Source organism: Girardinichthys multiradiatus, chromosome 23 (genome assembly GCF_021462225.1).
Source record: "Girardinichthys multiradiatus isolate DD_20200921_A chromosome 23, DD_fGirMul_XY1, whole genome shotgun sequence".
NCBI lineage: Eukaryota > Metazoa > Chordata > Actinopteri > Cyprinodontiformes > Goodeidae > Girardinichthys > Girardinichthys multiradiatus.
The window spans coordinates 19,369,852-19,375,851 of record NC_061815.1 but is presented as its reverse complement, the minus strand read 5'-3'; the positions used below and the strand labels follow the sequence as shown (position 1 = coordinate 19,375,851).

At 38.8% G+C, this 6,000-nt stretch overlaps 1 long non-coding RNA gene across 1 annotated transcript; it reads left to right on the top strand.

Moving 5' to 3' along the window:
- The first annotated feature begins 1,044 nt into the window (after positions 1-1,044).
- Positions 1,045-4,083, top strand: LOC124860875. The gene is made up of 3 exons (XR_007036476.1): positions 1,045-3,357; positions 3,452-3,660; positions 3,728-4,083. It is a non-coding gene; the product is annotated as an uncharacterized LOC124860875 (long non-coding RNA).
- The last annotated feature ends 1,917 nt before the right edge of the window (positions 4,084-6,000 follow it).

The following is a 6,000-nucleotide window of genomic DNA, read 5'->3' as shown; positions in this document are numbered from 1 at the left end:
TATTCAACAACAGGATCCGGGAGAGTAGACAGGAAGGTGAGATGACTGTGTTTGACTCATCTGTTTTCCCTACCCCTTACAATATTGCACGTGGTTCTCTGTAAAAAAAAAAAAAAAAGAGAAAGAAAGAAAGAAAGAAAGAAAAAACTCCTCTCATATCCGCCCATTTTGTACATGTGTGTGGAGAAGCAAGCACATTCTGGTGGTTTTAGAGAATCAGCCAAACGCGTGCAGGCTGGTTGAGTTGGCTGACACCACAGCTTATGACAAAGGAGGGGCCGTTGGATGTCAGGGAAAGACAGCAGGCTCATGGAGCAAGCTCCATGCTATCCTTCTTCATTGTGTTTTCTTTGCGGTTCAGCCGTGTTTGTAAATTCATAACCCTTCGACATCGTTCCTCACCCCCAAGGCAAACACTTTTAAGAAATCTTCATGGTCGTGCTTTGATCCTGGGACTAAAGGAAAACAAAAAGTGCAGGGATTTTCCTTATGGAGAAATACATCTTCATACCTAAACTATGACTATGACATAGGCGGATTGTACTTGTCTTGGCTACGAGTCACTAGAACAATAAATGTTTCTATGTACAAAACTAGGATGAGACAGACTATTCGGTGAGCTTATCTAATTTCTTACTCTTTTTCCTTATAACATCAGTAGCTTTCATGTAATAGGCTAATCCATTCATTCCTGTTTCACTTTGATATTTAAAGACAACATTTAGGACTAAAAATATTTGTATTCAACCAAGACGTTTGTTTCCTATAGGAAATGAGACAGGCATCTTTAAAAAGATAATAAAACAATTTAAAAGTTGGGAAAAAGAAATTCTGTTTTTATTAGTATTTTATTAGAAAACTGCTTGTCAAAAACTATTTACACCCTATAACCAGTGGAAAATGTTTTGTAGGTATTACAGCAATGAATGGTAAATGAACTGAACTTGTATAGCACCTTTCCAGTCATACAGACCACTCAAAGCACTTTACACTAGAGCCACATTCACCCAATCACACTCACTAATGCTCCCACATTCATACATTGATACACAGATTGGTAGGCAACTTGAGGTTAAGTGCCTTGCCCAGGGGGACATGGCAGGAGGAAGCTGGAATCAAACCCACAACCTTCTGATTGGAAGACAACTACTCTTTCTACAGTCACCTCTATCAATCAAGCCCTTCTTAAAACTGCTGATCAGCTTTGGTTATGATCTCCAAGTCTTTGAGGTTAAAAGGGCTCCTAGCCTTCACCTTAATTTTTAGCTCCACAGACTCTCTTTTGCATTTCTGGGCCACTCCAAATGTTAATATTATTTCCAGTCAGAAGAAACTAAATTGCTATTTTATTGCTAAAATTAAGAGATTTCTTTAAACCAAAATCTGCCAGAGGAATGATAATAATAATTAATAATAATGGGAAAAAAATACAAACAGTTAACATTGCTTACATGTTTCTGACACCAAACAGGAGTAGCAATGCTTTAAAGATTCACATATGTTTCAGTATCTTTAAAATATTTGGGATGCTGAGGAAATTAAACTCATCCCTAATAGATGAAAAGCAAACAACTCAACATTGTATTCCAGGAAGAATATTTAAATGATCTAAAAGTAAGTTACTCACAAGAACTATCTGATAATTGTGGGAAGTTATTGTAAAGAAGGTGCTTGAAAACCAACCAGTTATTTTTGAAAATAAATAAAATGTAAAAATTAGTAAACTGAAGTACATGAGGCCTATATTTCATTAAACTGTGTATTGGATTAAATACTTCTTTTATAACGATTTCACCCTGAACACATCTGTTCTCCTGTCATCTCTCATGACTTGACGATTACAATCATTTTACCATACATTTACTTTCTCCTTGTTCCTTGTTGTCATTATTAATTTAAAGAAGAAGGCAGAGGTGTGATTTAAAGGAGATCTCCAGTGGTCATGGGAGAATTGGAGCACACCCTGGACAGGCTGCCATAGGTCAACACAGAGAGACACAGGACAAACAACCATTCACACACACATTGATGCCAGAGGGCAATTTAAACAGGCATATCAACATAACAGTTATTTTTTAGAACTGTGAGAGCCTGAGTTCCTACGAATGCAAAGGGAAAATATGCAAACTCCCAGACCGAGATTCAAACGTGGAAGCTTCTTGCACAAGGCCACAGCGTTACCAACTGCGCCACAATGCAGCAGGAAATCAAATTTTAAAATTTCTTTTTTTTTTTTTTTTACTTTTATGAATCATAAATCTTCCTACACTTACAAAATGCACAGAGCTGTAAATTAGTCAAATTCACTTCTCTTCTGTAAATTGTACTATCACCCCTCTCAACAGATTTCTTCTGTATTTGCTTTTTTGTCACAGCAAAATGTTTCAGGCAGTGAAATAAAATTTTATAACAAACAAAGATGAATACAAAAGGAAATTTTCATTTCACTGCATCTCAATCAGATTACATTTCCAGACTTAGACTAGGCCACTCCAAAATGTTTATTATGGCCTTTTTGTAGCATTCAGAGGTGATCCTGCCTGTATGCTTTGAATCATCGTCCTGGGGCATTACTCAAATGGGCTTAAGGCTTAAGGACACAAACTGATGACTGGACATTGCCCTTCAAGATTTTCTGCTGGAGAACAGAACTCATGGTTCTATCAATTATGTAACTTATCCAGGTCCTGAAGGCACAAAGCAGCCCCCAACCATCACCCTACCACTGCCATGTTTAAATGTAAGCAAGCAAGAATCAGTTAAATTTATGCCAAATATTACCGGTGCACATGCCTTCCACTTTTTCTGATTAGTCCACAGAATATTAATGTCTTGTGGATCATCAAGATGTTTTTAGCACATTTCGGGCCAGGCTTTATGTTTTTTTTGGTCAGCAGTGCCTTTTACTTTAAAACTTCCCTTTGGGGGCCATTTTTGCAAAATTTCTTTCTTAGTGTTAAATCACGAACACCGCCCTTAACTGAGTTGAGGCTTGCAGTGCTTTTGATGTTGTTTTAGGTTCTTTTGTGACCTGGATGAGTTGCAAAAGTACTCCTGGAGCAATTTTGATGGGCAGGCCACCCTGGAGAAGGTTTGGTGCTGTTCCATGTAATTTCCACATGTGGATAATGTCTCCCTCTGTGGTTCACTGGAGTCCCAAAGCCTTAGAAATTACTTTGTCACCCTTTCTGTCACAGTCTGTTGTTCAACCTGCCTGTTACTAACGTTCTCTCACCCTAAGAGGCGCTGGAGCTGCAGACCGGAGTGTTGACAGGTGTACGTCGTTGCTTCATCAGCTGGAGGACTATATGAGGGTGGTTCGCTGGCTTTTCTACGCCTGAGTGTTTGCCTACCGTGGTAATGTCTACCTGGCCATTATGTGCTGAATTCTGGAAGCTCCACTTGTTTTTTGAGCCTTGATTAATTATCCGTCTTGTTTCCTTCGTCATAGGCTGTTCACGCCAAGCTGGGGTTTCCTCCTGAACCCACCTCCTGTCAAGACTGGAATCTGCTGCTGCCCTTGCGAGTCCTTCAGCTGGAGGCGCAACCTGTCCACCACTTTGTTACCTGGAACATCAGATCGCTCCAATCGTTTCTGTGCAGGCACTACCACAGCTTGAACTGGTTTCTCCCCCTGGCGGATTGATCGCCTTCCGGAAAGTGAGCATAGGTCTTTGTTTGAATATTCCAATCTGTTCCTCCGCTCACCTCTGTTCTTCTTTTGCAGTCTGTCTCCTGATCGCTCTGCCCACCTCGTTCCTGAGTCAAAAAGAAATAAAAGAAAAACTTAATTTATTCTTCTCTGTCTGAGTGTCCTCTGCATGTGGGTCAAGTCGGCCTTAAAAACTATGACACTTTCCAGACTGATTGACGTCAATAACTTTGTTCCTCTTCTTTTCTTGACTTTTTTTAGATCAGGGTGCGATCTGATGCTTTCTGAAATCATTCAGTTATCAGGGATGGGTTGATTATTCTTTCACAAAGGGCCAGTTTAGTTTGGATAGGATTTGTATTGCTTTTTGTATTTACCTTGGTTATCTTCAATGTCAGTCAGTCATTTTCTACCGCTTATTCCATAGTGGGTCACGGGGGAGCTGGTGCCTATCTCCAGCAGTCTATGGGCGAAAGGCAGGGTACACCCTGGACAGGTCGCCAGTCCATTGCAGGGCAACACACAAACAACCATGCACACACTCATTCATACACCTAAGGGCAATTTAGAGTGACCAATTAACCTAACAGTCATGTCTTTGGACTGTGGGAGGAAGCCGGAGTACCCGGTGAGAACCCACGCATGCACGGGGAGAACATGCAAACTCCATGCAGAAAGACCCTAGGCCGCGAATTGAACCCGGGACCTTCTTGCTGCAAGGCAACAGTGCTACCAACTGCACCACTGTGCAGCCCTATCTTCAATGTGAAATTTTATATTTGATTATCAAAAACACTCAAGATGGACAAAAACCTAATAATAAAAAAGAAATGTGGAAGTCTGGAATTGTGTAAATCAGAAACTTTTTGTATGTGATTGAATAGGCTACAGAGCAAAGGCGCAAGAGTGACTATATGAAATTAAGCATATTGTGACATACAGCAGCAAACCTGGCCGCAAATCAAATCCACCCCTTGTTTATACACTGACAAAAGGACAGTGGATTAACTAAATGGTCTCATGAAGTTACATTAATAGTGGTGCTTTTCTTTGCACTGACAAAAAAACATTACTATTTTTAAATGACTCTTCATACTATAAGAACAATAATTTTAGCATAGCACAGAAAGCGATGGCTATTCTAAATAAATGCATCTTAAACCTACTTAGCTACAATTGCTGTGTTCGGAATGCCTTTTATTCCAATTGTGTTAAACATTAATTTTGAGTAGACCCACACTGATGAGTTAAAGGTTAAATATTTTGGCTTTCATATTACCTAAATAAAACAAACTTGAATTTATCATGCATATCCACCCACCCTCACAGCTCCACTGTGACCATTTTACACTAAATGGTATAATGAGCATTCATAGAAAACATAGGATTATTCAATAAACCCTTGTTATTGGTGTTCCTGCATTTTTGTTGCTGTTCTCTTGAAGTCTACAGCATCATTCTTTGTAGAACATGACCACCAGTAAGTTTTGAATTACCTTCATCAGTTAGAGGGAATTACAGAAGGTTATTAGAGGTTATTACAGAACATCAAATTTAGGTTTAGTTAGACTACTAGTGACATCAGCAATTAACCTCCCTCTGAGTATGATGATTATGTGCATATAAAACCTGCAAATGATTTCATTTGTATTAACAAAATCTATAAGCCATAATATCCTGCTTTAGGCCTAAACATAACTACCCCAAACCCCATGCCCAAAATTGTAATAAAATAATGGAAAAACAACATTGCAGCTGCCTCAGGCTTCTCAGACAACTTAAAAAAAATCTTTTTTTGTTGTTGATAGAATATAATATTTGATATTAAAGAATGCATGCTAGGTTATTAAATGTGTCGCCACTGGCTGTCCAGAATTTGACCACAGAAAACTCATTGTGGACTCAGTTGGTAGTCAGTCATTAAAAGAACATTAATGGCTGTTTTTGTGTGTCCATGCATCAAAAGGAATCCCTAGTAGTGCTTCAATGGTCAGTGTTATACACAATACATCGAATCACAATCATCATCTCAATTTCAAAGTTTGTGCCATTGCAATTTTAAAGGACTGGTTGGATGCAATATTTGTTTGGATATTTTATTTCAAGTGCCATGCACTCACATGTTTTCTGGACAGCCCTTGTCAATATTGTTATATTTCCAGAGAACCTTGAAATTGTGCAATAATATATCATTGCTTATCACAATAAGACACTGTAGAAATGTAGCATATGGAAATTCTCGAAAACAAGAAAAAGTGTCTTTGATAGATTTGCGGGATATTCGGTTTACTTTTGCTCATTACATGATGGAACCATGAGCCAGTCACATGATTTTAAGCTCTTTGAAT